Genomic DNA, 12,525 nt, shown 5'->3' with positions numbered 1-12,525 from the left:
TTTTTGTCAAATGGAAAGCCAGGCGAAGTTTCCAGGGGGCGTGGTTACATTCAAGTCAACGGAAGTATTCGAGTTCGGCCGCAGCGCGCGACGCGAACTGACGCGAACACGGTGCTACCTACTTTAATTATTAATTTTTAAATGTTTAATTTCAGCGAACAACTCCCGCATAAACCCCAGTTTTATGGCTCTAATCCATAAAAGAGCAGGAGGGAGAAAACATAAAGACACGAAGTTTCTGGTGAGTTCGGTCAGAGCGGCTAAGCTACAAACAAACAACGCTGCTAGCTAGCGTCCGTTGCTAGTTAGCTTGCGGCTAAAGTACGTAGCTAAAGTTGCCAAGTCATGCTAGCTAACGGTCGAGCGGTTAGCTTAAGTTCGCGCGCATACACATTGTTAAAGTTAACGTAAATAAACCTTAAATGTGTGTAATGTGAACTTTAGGAAGAATCAATTAGGGTCGGTTTTATTATTACATACACTCATGTCGTTGTGCGCATAAAATACGCCTTTCAAAATCAAGCTTTAAAAAATATTATGAATTAATATTATTTTCTATTTCAGTGAGTTATTTTTTAACCAACATTAGTTATAATCATAAATATCAAATGTTCATTAATTTTCAGAATTTTAACCCTTTAAATGACAGGTTTTTGTCATGAAGCCACCATGTTTTTAGATGAAAAAAAAACCCAACAACACAAAAAAATATTTATTTTTATTGTACTACATGTAAAGTATTTTTTATGATGATTACAGCCTGGGATGTGTCAATGATTTACAGCTACATTGATTGTGACAGTGCACCTAGTGGAGATAGCATGTATTTTCTCCATATGCCAAATATAGTTAAAAAATAATGTCATCAGGTGAAAAATAGTAAAAAAAAAAAATGGAAAAAATGAAATGAAAAAATTCCAAGGCAAAAATCCAGAGTGACACCCAGAAATAATACAATGCTTGTTTTTATGCTTTGATGGCTGTGGGATCAAAAACTGCAGTTTGAATGGGTTTCAATGGCACATTTTTATCACACTTAACGGTATGAAAGTGTCAATTTAGTTTCCACCGTGTATTTTAGACTTATTGTAGGAGCTGAGCTGGAAATTCACAGATTAAATAAAAATACACGATCTTGCCAGAATGTATGCCATATGCATGAACACAGCCAAAAAATTAAGAATGCAAGGTGCGTAAAATGTGCCAAACTGTCCCTAAGGATTAATTTCTTGTTGCCTGCCAGTTTTTATAGAGGTTGTTATCCATTTTTGTTATTGCCATTTTAATTTTTTTCATGTTTCAAATATCTATCTATCTGTCTTTATCAACTTACAAAAATTGGTCGTCACATGTAACTTTCCAGGACATTCAAAAAAGTCTTCTGGAGCCATTCCCCAAACCCAACAGGAAGTCAGCCAGTTAAATTTGAAATTTTGGTGCATTTTTGGCCATTTCCAGGGGTCAAACCTTTTTGAAACTCCACTTTGTTTGACCTCAAATTTTGTGTGTACTGTTTTTGTCTGCCTATTTGTGAGTTAATAAAAATCCATCAATAATTATGATCCTAATATATATATATAGTATTCTGCATAAGTACTTACTTTCAGTACTTTACTATGATGCCTTTTCTGCACTTTTATTAAAGTAAAACTGTGAGTGCATGACTTTTACTCTAAACATAGGGTTTCTACACTAGTATTGCTACTTTTACTCAAGTAAAAGATCTGAGTATTTCTCCCATCATTGATTTAGTTCATTTTTCTGCAGGAATTTCAATTGTTAAGGCCTGCAGGCGGCTGTGCTCCGCTGGGGGGCGCCCGTGTCCTCTGTTGTCCGACAGCAGGATGTCCTGTCTTCTGATGTAACCGTTAACCTGGATGTATCGTCAACCACCGGCAGCACACCGAAGCCACAACACCGGACCGTGTTTTTGGATGATGGAGGTGCAGCGCTGAGATCCGTCCACAGCAGCGGGACTGAGCAGGCGGACACACCGGGGAATGAACGCTCCGTGTGGGGGACAACCGGACGAGCAGCACTGACCCTCCACTGCAGAACATAAACACCTTCATCACCGACGCTTTCATCCCGCTTGGTTCCACTGCTCCCCGGCGTCAGCGGGGAAAATACACCTTTAACTGACAGCGATGTTGCTTTCAGGCTTCATGTGGAGATCCAGCTGAAAAACCGGGACTGCAGAGCTGCAGGTGAGTCGCTGATGATGCATATGTTGTATGACTGTCACCACAGCCTCACCACTAATTAACTCTCAGATCTATCATCAATTAAGCAAATGGACACGATGCAAATGTTAATTAATTCCTACTGCTATTTTTGGCAGCGTTTGAGTGAGCTGCAGTGGTCAGGTGGCATCCATCAGTGTAGTTCTCCTTTTAGCAGAACAGCTGATCAATATTATCTATAGATCTGGTTCTGAAGGTTTGTAGATCATTTTATTGTGTGCATGTTTGTGTGCTGTGCATCACCTCCAAGCAGTAAAATTACAGGTTGCATAAACCTGACACAATACAATGTACATTTTTATCAAACACTGCATGTGATACACCCAATACACTGTACAGTGCCCAATATGCATGGGTATGAAATGGCTATATTTCAGTGTACATAACCTGTTAGTGAGTTCAGACCTGTGTGCATTATGTATGCACCCTGTCCACCCTCAACTTGCCATTGAATTTAGCGCTCACTTTACACTATGCATCAGAAATCAAGTAGATTTTCACTTACAAGGAATTTGCTTTTGATTTTTGGTGCATCCATAAAAATTACATGAAACATATTAAGACGAATAGAAATACTTCATAATACTACAACACTTAAGAACACCAATATAGAACAGAATAAATGACAATAAAAATATGGCTAAGTTACTTTTAAAAAGTAGTATATGTACCATAACATATGTACAATATAGTGGTTTCAAAATAAGTTATCCATTTTTTTTTTGCAGGAGGTGCAAAGATATTAAGCAGACTATTTGCAGAAGTTCCCAATGGTGCAAAAATATGCATATTGTGAGGACAATATTATCAGAAACATTTACAATCACTATTAAATTTTGACTCTGGATTACTGTACAGAAAGGGAAAAGACACTGAGACTCAGAGTTGTTGATTTTGTACTTAACTGGTGCAAATTTCCATGTAATCAAACCACCAGCAACACTAAGAGTTTACAGTAATGTAACAGTAATGTTTGTAAAAGTGATTAGGGCCCCAACTAACAATTAATCTGTTGTATTTTACTGTTTTTGATTAATTGTTTTGTCTGGAAAATGTTAGAATTAAGGGAAAAATTCTTGTGACAATTTCCCAAAACCCAATATGACATTTTTAAATTATCTGGTCTGTCTGACCAACAGTCCAAAGACACAAAATATATTATATTTACCATAAATAAATAAATATATTTGATTTAGGATGCTAATTAACATCAGGCAAGGGATTGCCAATGAAAACTAGCTCCCTAGCTAACTCAGGTGTTTTTACGTTTGTAAAAATATGGAGAAATGGACATAAAATGAATAAATTAATGAATTAAAAAATAAAAATTACAATAACAGATCACAAGATACAAAGAAAAGCAGAATGTATATAAATCTGAGACGCTGCAAGCAAGAGTAAATAGACATGTTAGTATTTTTTGATAAAAATAAATAAATAAAAAAGCAGATCTAATTGGAATAATATCAGTTTAATAGTAATGATGCCAGTTCTTGTTGATTTACCCAGGACGTAGGTTCAGGGGACGCACAAAAAAAAGAGGGGTTTGGGGGATCCTGCTAGAAGATTTTAAGCGTCAAACAATTAATTATCTGCATTCAGGTGAATTTTATGCACCAGTTTCAGTCGTTCAGCATCTATTTGTGGTGTAAGTGTCTTTAATTTTGTCAAAATGAATGTCCTCTGCTACTCTCGTGTTTTTATTGCAGTGGACAAATGCACATGTTGTAAATATTTAAGGGATATGTCTCCTGCGTCCCCCTGAAATCTACACCTGTGCAATTAGCTAATCAGTAAACTGACTAATAGCTTTAGCTATAGAAGTGAACCCTCCCCGTGCATCACTCTGTCTTTTTTAAATTATATTTTCCTGCACTTTTAACTTTTTATTTCTGATCACCTTGTGTGTGTTTTTTTTACCTTTCTCTCCTCCTCCTCGTCCTCCTGTGAAGAACAATACAAACACATCTCACTTGCTCTCTCACTTTATGTACAGTATAAAACCTGACATGTCCTTGCTCCACATGTCCTGTACATCCTGCTAACAATGCAGACATCTCCAGAGCTGGAGCTATTCTTAGACCCTGAAGGTGAAAACACTAAAGAGGTGCTGCTGGAGGTGTGATCCACACCGAGCCTGTAACTTATTTAGACGGATGCTGCAGAGCGGCCAAAACTTTCTAGGAAGAACACTTTAAACCTGGAAAGAGTTTCTCAGCCTGCCTGTCGCCACCGGGCTTTAAATTCCCACAGTCAGTACACTGTGCAGTACAGTAAAATATATATGAATCTTACTGTAGATCTCCAAGCTGTTGGGCCGATGAAACTGTTCAGGCCAAAATACAGGGTTCGTTTCAAAACACACACGTTTATGTGGACATTTCAAATTTAGCTTACGAATGTGTAGTGTTTCACGCCAGGTTTCAGCAGGTGTAAATGCAGAGATCGGATGTAAGTAGATGTAAGCAGGTGGTCAAAAAAATTGGATATAGGCAACAAATCAGAATAATGAATCGAGTCTTGTAGTGTAAATCCAGCCTTAGGTGCTCAGATATTTCAGTCTGGCGGACCAACAGCGTGGCTAAAAATCAGTATGTTATCTAAAGATTTCACCTTCTAATTGAACTCGTAATTGAACCCACTTCACTATCACCACAACCATCAGCTCCAGTACATAATGTACTGGTCCTGTTTCCTCCCATTTCAGGTTCAGATTTTAATGTGCGCGGCGGTTTCGGAGTGAAAGAAGATGGAGCCTCACAGGATCTGATTATCAGGCCAAAATGATTAGGTTTGCTTTTAATGAATGCTGTTAGGAAGCGGCCACCGCAGAAAGAATGACTCATGGTATTGATTGCCGCCTCCTCCTTCACTTGCTCCTTCTCCCCACCCTTCCTCCCCATCCCCGTCTTGTCCATCCATCCTTTCTTTTTTCCTTGATATTCATCTCCTCTACGCCAGATTTTTTTCTCCAAAGATACGTCAGACATGATTTTGAGGAGAGGTGGCATGCAGCCGGGTTGAGGGTTGCATACCAATAACGGCATGACTGGCTCGTCGGTACAGTCTGGAGGAGAGAGGAGGAGGAGGAGGGTGAGGGGCTGAGGAGGAGGAGGGGGGGGGGTCTTGTCACAAGATGCCACGTCATCGCAGTGTGTGTAATCTATTTTTAGCAGGGTAAACAGAGGGATTCCAGCCCACTGATCATGGCTTCGCAGTCAGGACCGTGTGGTGGGAGGCTGGAGACGCTCGCATGTGAATGAGCAACTCTTTCTATTTAGTCCCCGACTGTCTGCGTCCGCCGTCACGCCGGTCCCCTCCCACCGCCTGGGCCTGTCAGGGAGAAACGCTGCGCCACAAATAGACCAACAAGCTCCCCGTCTGATGCCTTCTCCTCCTCGTGCTGCTTCACATGCAGCCACATATGCACCGTGCTGCTCATAAGGAGCTCTGGGGCATGAGAAGCAGAGACGGAAAATAACCGTTTGTGAGGCTTCAGAGTACTCTACGCTGTAAAAATATCCCTAAATTTATTAGAATTTTTTTACAACTTTATTTCACAAAATATGTCAGAAAAACAGGAATAGAAGCATACATGAAAGCACAAAAAATCCCTGACATTTTACACAGAACATAATAAATAATGATAATATCATTATATAATATAATAATATCAATATATAAACCAATATGAATTCAACCAATCATCTCCCATTCCCCATAAAAGCCAGGTTCATCTGTACGGCAGATTCAAGCAGCGAGTGGTTTTCTGCTGAGAGTACTGCAGTAAAAGCAGTAATATCACTGCATCAAATATTGTAAATAGATTTTACTTTCATACTTTGCTGTTAATAATCCTGTACTTTTACTAAAATAAAAATTTTATTTCATAAATGTTTTATTTTGATATTACTTTTTCCACTTAAATAAAGGCTTTGACTACTTCTCCCAGTGCCGATGCATAAAGAACGAGCTGTTTACAGACTCATTGTCTCGGGGTGTACAGCGGGGCGTCAGATGGTGTCCTTGCAAGAACACTTTAAATATAGATCCATACCTACATGACGTCCCCACTTGCTCCGGGGGGGTCATGTGAGACCGAGGTTGGGGCTGTGGGATTATTCTGAGAATCTAAAGCTGTCACGTTTGGCCACGTTTGCAGCGTGTGTTTGAGCACTCACTCTAATTAACAAACCCGGGGCTTTGTTCGGGTCCAGCGAGGCGTTGTGTCCTCATCAAATATTCAGTCGCACACACATGTTCAGTGGTATGGATGAGCTACAGCCGCCTGCCTGCTTACCTGACACTTAGAGCGTCTCTCTGTTAGTTAAAAGTAATCTCTGTGCGTCTGTTTCCTCCGAGATCAGACTGATTGATTGCCGTGTTGGCAGCTCTGCGAGGCAACGGCGGAGCTTTGAGCTGAATGTTAACACCAGCAGCCTTATAGGATTCCTGCACATTTCTAGGATTTCAACACAATTTTAGGATTTAAGGGCATTTCTCAGATTCTAGGACATATCTTGGATTGTAGTTTGTTTCAGGGTTTTCAGCTTGTTCTGTAGATTTTAAGACATTTCCAGGATTTAGGACATTTTTAGGATTTAAGCATGTTTCTTGGGTTTGAGGACATTTCTGAGATTTTACCATCTTCCTAGAATTCTAGGACGTTTCTAAGATTTCAACATGTTTCTAAGATTTAAGGTCATATTTTGGATTTTAGGACGTTTCTTAGGATTTCAGCATGTTAATAGGATTTTAGGTAATTTTTAGGATTTTAGGACATTTCTGGGATTGTAGCATGTGCCGATGTGGTCAGAGGGTCATTAAAGTCATTAGGATTTCTTCCTCTACATGAATGATTTAATAGTTTTCCATCCAACAGTTGGTGAGATATTTCACCACAAGTGACAAACTTTAAAGTGCTGATGACGCTAGAGGAAAAGTCAGAGTATCATTAAAGTCATTAAGATTCATCCCTCGGGGAGCTTGAATGTCTGCACAAAATTTCATGTTAATCCATCTAACAGTTGTTGAGATATTTCAGTCTGGCTCAAACTGGTGGAACGACAACATTGCTGTTGGCGTGGCTTAAAACGGTTCAGTAACATCTGTGTAATGATTTTGTGAGTGTGTGATACATCTTCCCTCAGCAGAAACTCTTTTACAGTCAGACGTTATGAATGTGAGTAATCAAGAGATGGATCTGTAGTCTTAATAGATGCTTAATCTCTGTGACAAATGAAAGTGTGTGAAAGGACCGGGTGTCTCTGCAGTCTGGCTCCTGAGAGCGTGTCACTACTCCGACTGTATATTAGCCAGCCTGGGAGGCCTGGAGCCCGGCCAAACAGTAATGGTATTGGCCCCAGGAGTGGAACTTCCCCTTCTTTTATCTCTGTGCCTTCAAATCTTCTCGGCTAAATTAACAGCTTCCTCTGCTGTCTTACTGTTTCCTCGTCTGTATCTCATTAACAGCACTCCTCCTCCCTCCTCTGTCTACCTCCACTCACACCTGCTGACCCTCGTCTTCCTGTGTGTATGCTCAGAGGTGTTAACTTTACAAAACTCTTTTTCCTTCCTTTGGGTTTCGTGCATTCATTAAAACACCTGGACAAGTCATGGAGTTTTTAAATAGCCAAACAGCCAGTCAGATATACCCTGAAAGTTTTTGGAAAAGTCATGGAATTTTATTTCACAAACCTGTATAATAACACATGCTGTGATTAAGGACCGCCGTAAATGTGAAAGATAATTTCTGTTTTTACAGTTTCGATCTTTGATAAATGGTGTCATTTTTGGTGAAATTGTCAAAATTAAAAAAAGTAATAAAAAAATATTTATTTAAAAAAATATAAAGATAAATTAAACATGGTGTTTTCTTTAAAAGTCACCAAAATGTTTGAAATAAAAAAAAACAAATAAAGGTAAAATGCCAGTTTTTTCCTTTAAATCTGCAGAAGATTTTGAAGGGAAAAAAATAATCACCCAAAAACATTTCAAGAACGAAAAGGCTATTTCTTTTTCTTTGAAAGTCATCAAAAAGAATTTAAAGAAAAAATGGCTATATGGCTATAATATGGTTATATTAAAATATTCAGGTCTAATTCTGTCCTCAATTCATTCATTTTTAAAAACAGAAAGTTTTTTGTTTGTTTTTTTTAAAAAAAAAAGCTATGACAAAGAACAGATAGGAAGTACTGATGAGATGAGATGAGATGAGATGATCATTTATGAGTCCTCCAATGGGACTCATGAAATTTGCATCATTACAGCAGCAAAAGGATATCAAATCAAGTTATGTACAAGACAAATAAAACAAAAAGAACAATATAAACAGTATAAACGAGAGGCAAAACTCAACAGTAAGATAAAAAGAGAGAGAGAATATACAGTCTTGAAAATTTGCCCAAAAGTCATAGAAATGTATTGTTAAAAGTGTGTATGAACCCTGTTATCTTCACTTCTCTGCAGCTCTTCCCTCCGTTTGTGACAATGAGGGTGAAAGAGGGTATAAATAGAGGAGAAATTATGTGTTGATCGAGTTAATTGTGAGTTGTTGAAAGCGGTGGCAGTCAGTCGGTGCTGAGGCTGCGTCTCTGATCTCCACAGCCTGCTGTTTTCACCTCTCTTGGAATTTTCTCAGTGATTATTTGAAACAGTAGTTCGACATTTTGGAAAATGCGCTCATTTTCTCTCTTGCCAAGAGTTGGATGTGCGGATCAATAGCACTGTCATACAGTTTTTGTTAAAGACAGTTACGCTTTTTTGTGGCTGTTATCATAATTTCTCCAACTTCAAAACCAAAAAATGGACAAGCAGGTGCTGAACTGCACAACGGTGCTCCCAAATCCCAAAAGCTTCTCAGGAAATGATTTCATGTTTAAAGGCATGACCTTTAGAGTTTAGTTAAAATGAAAGTCCAACCATCAGATGAACAAACTGTGTGAGCCGATCATCCTGTGGTTAACCTTCTTATTTGTTGACATGCAAGGTTGGGTTTAAGTAACATTTGTGACCCTCGATATTCATCATCTTGTGATTTGTAGTTATTTAGGGCAACAAAAAAAAAAGAGGAATCCTGATGCAAATCATAGATTTATACGTGAAAGTATTTTAAATGCTGCCTCTGCTGCTGACTTTAAACCAGTTGAAGCTTTAAAAGAGAAATAAATTTATAAATTTATAAACCAAGCTGCCTGAAATTAGCAAACTAAATCAATATTCCACACATGTTGTAAAATAATCATAGTTAAAGAATACATAAATACACATGACTAGACAAATGGTGTAAAAGTATTATAGTTTAGGAGAAATATACCAGATCAAAATGCTAACATAATCACAGTTAAAGAAAAAAATATGAATAAACATACGTAAATATACAATTAATGAAGTATAATCATAGTTATTGATAAAAATAAAGACATTCTTGTTTATGTAAGCTTTATTTTACCAGGTTGGTCCCATTGAGAGGGAGTCCTGGCCAAGACGGTCAGCATACAGAGACACAAAGTGAGACAAAATACAATTCAAAAGAACTAAAATTTGCATTAAATGTATAGGTGATGGAAAATAATTATGGTAAGAGAAAGAAAAAAATAAACATACATTCGTTATGCAATTTAAGATAACCACAGTTTAAAAAACTAAATACACAATCGATTAAAAAAAATCATGGTTAAAGAAAAACAAATAAAGAGAAATATACAAATAATTTAAAATAATCATGGATAAAGAAAAAAATAAAGAGAAATATACAAATAAAGTAAAATAACTATGTTTAAAGAAAAAATACATCTACAAATACATCTACCATAGTAAATGAAAAATAAATAAATAGATAATGATAAGTTGTTTGGTGTCTACAAGAGTTCATTCTGTTATCTCTAAAATGCATAAAAAAATGCACAAGAGGGAAGCAAAAATATCAGGAGATTTTACTCAACCATAAAGTAATTAGAGCCTAAAGCAGGCTGTCATATCAATGTGAGCTTTCCCTCCCTAATAGTACACCTTATCTTCTCCAGCTTAATTAAACATACCCAGATGTTTGTTTTTAAATGAACGACATTACAGATGCACAAAGTATGAACAGTTCGGACTCCCCTCCCTCCTCAGACGCTGATGCATCGCTGTCATTTACCAGAACGCAGGAAAGAGAAGCAATTTGAGCAGCATCACCAGTAACCCCCACACACAGCCCCACCACCACCATCACGCTGCTCTCTGCACCCACCCACCCTCCCGTCCACCACCACCGCCACCCTGAGCTAAAAATAGCTCCTCCTCTCTCTCATCACCCAGCCATCACGTCAGGGCCGCGTTCACTCTCATTTGCTGCCCACGCCTCTTTTTATGTTGTGATGATTAGTCAGCTGACCACATTAGATGTGGGTGAACATGTTTGGCACAAAGAAAAGAGACCTCCAGCTAATTTCATACACATAAACCAGCTTTTAATAAGGTGCTTTTTATATTTTACTCTACTTTTTTTCCTGAATGCACTCTATTTTATTCTGTTGTGTGTCAGCCCTGTTGCTTTTCTCAGCCTGGGTTGAGGAAGGAAACTGTTTCGAAACATGACGTGTGGTATTTATGGAATATGAGTGTGAAATCTTTTCACACACACTCTTACAGAAAGCAGCGTGTCGATTCTTAAGCTGTGTGTTGGTATTACTGTGCTTTGTTGAATTAATACAAGCAGGACTCTCATCTCTGCTGTTTCTCGTTCACAGGAGGAAGAAGAAGCTGGAGATGGACTGCAGGTCAGTGACATCATCTCATATCTGTACTTTCGATACTCTAAATGTTTTGTGTCAGCTGTGAAGAAAGTATTCAGGTCCTTAACTTCGTCCGTATGGACTGTTTGGCACATTTTCCGCTCTTTTAATTATGCATTTTTTGATAATTTTGGCTGTGTTCATGCATATGGCATACATTCTGGTAAGATTATGTATTTCTATTTCATATTGGAATATCCAGCTCAGCTCCTACAATAAGTCTAAAATACACTGTCTAAACAAAATGGTTACATTCAGACTGTTAAGTCCAAAAAATGCACCATTGAAACCCATTCATACTGCAGGTTTTGATCCCACAGCCATCAAAGCATTGGTGGGTGTCATTCTGGATTTTTGCCTTGGAAGTTTTTTTGTTTGTTTTTTTGTTTTTAGTATTTTCCACCATATTTGGCATTTATAGAAAATACATGCTAATTGTTTTTTTTTTCCTTAATTTAAAACACAGTGGTGTCACGACAAAAAGCTGGCATTTGAAGCAATAAAATTCTGAAAATTAAGTTTGATATTTATGATTAGGACTGATATTGGTTAAAAAATTAATTCAGGTACTGGTATAGTACTCAATTAAATCATATTTATTAATACAGCAAAAAACAAAGCTACAAAGTGCTTTACATGGTTTAACCAGGACTATAATTATTTCTGGACTGCAATGAGGTTAATAAAATCAGAAAGTTAAAATAATACAAAAATAAAATACCCAACTCTAATATAGGATAAAATAATAACAGCAATAATAGACATATTGTAAAAAAAAAGTGTCTTAGAAGTCATTAAAAAAGAAGATAGGTTATAAGAAGTGATTTAGAAGATGCTGCTGATTCTGTAAATGCACTTAAACTCACCACCACTGCATAGTTTCTTTAAACTATGCAACTTTACTGCCTGGTGTGATAATTAGATTTAAAGTGAAGAAAGTGAAATATAGAAATCAACTGGGAATTCAACCAAACTCACGCTGCAACAGCCAGCGCGGCGTCCAGATAAAATACCGCCAGTAGCAATCACAGCAGCCGACGCACAGTAACCCACAGCCCAGGGCCTCCGTTTGATCCGAGCAGGATGAGTAACAGCAGCAGCGTCTGGTGAGGAAAGATGTGTTTGACAAGATCACAAATTAACAGCCGTTAATAGTAGCAGATGTTCACGTTGTGGAGCGGGGCTGTGGTGTTCAGAGGTTGATTCTGTTAGCGCATGTTCTGCTGATGCTCAGATAAAGTGTGTGTGTGTGTGTGTGTGTGTGTGTGTGTGTGTGTGTGTGGGTGGTTGTGTGTGTGTGTGTGTGTGTGGGTGTGTGTGTGTGTGTGTGTGTGTTGGGCGGAGTACCCATCAACAAGTCTTTTCTTTCCGAGGATATGTACATCCCTGCAGCTCGCAGATAAAACCAGAGAGCGATCGAGCTGCTGCACAAATCACAAACCTCATTCTCATTCTCATCCTCACTTCCTGTTGGTTGACAGTAAATTTAATCTCGGTGTGAGTCT

The 12,525-nt window shown here is 38.2% G+C and overlaps 1 protein-coding gene across 1 annotated transcript in view; it reads left to right on the top strand.

The window, feature by feature from the left end:
- Window positions 1-60: 60 nt before the first annotated feature.
- pitpnm2 (phosphatidylinositol transfer protein, membrane-associated 2) overlaps window positions 61-12,525 on the top strand; it is a 58,008-nt gene continuing 45,543 nt past the window's right edge. The window contains exons 1-3 of the mRNA XM_088071192.1: window positions 61-241; window positions 1,768-2,207; window positions 10,976-11,005. The gene's annotated coding sequence lies outside the window, so the exon portion shown is untranslated. The remainder of the gene's footprint in view (window positions 242-1,767; window positions 2,208-10,975; window positions 11,006-12,525) is intronic.

This window comes from Plectropomus leopardus, chromosome 20 (assembly GCF_026936395.1).
Source record: "Plectropomus leopardus strain MGB_pleo_1.0 chromosome 20, ASM2693639v1, whole genome shotgun sequence".
Taxonomy (NCBI): Eukaryota; Metazoa; Chordata; class Actinopteri; order Perciformes; family Serranidae; genus Plectropomus; species Plectropomus leopardus.
This window is presented reverse-complemented; position numbering and strand designations above follow the sequence as displayed.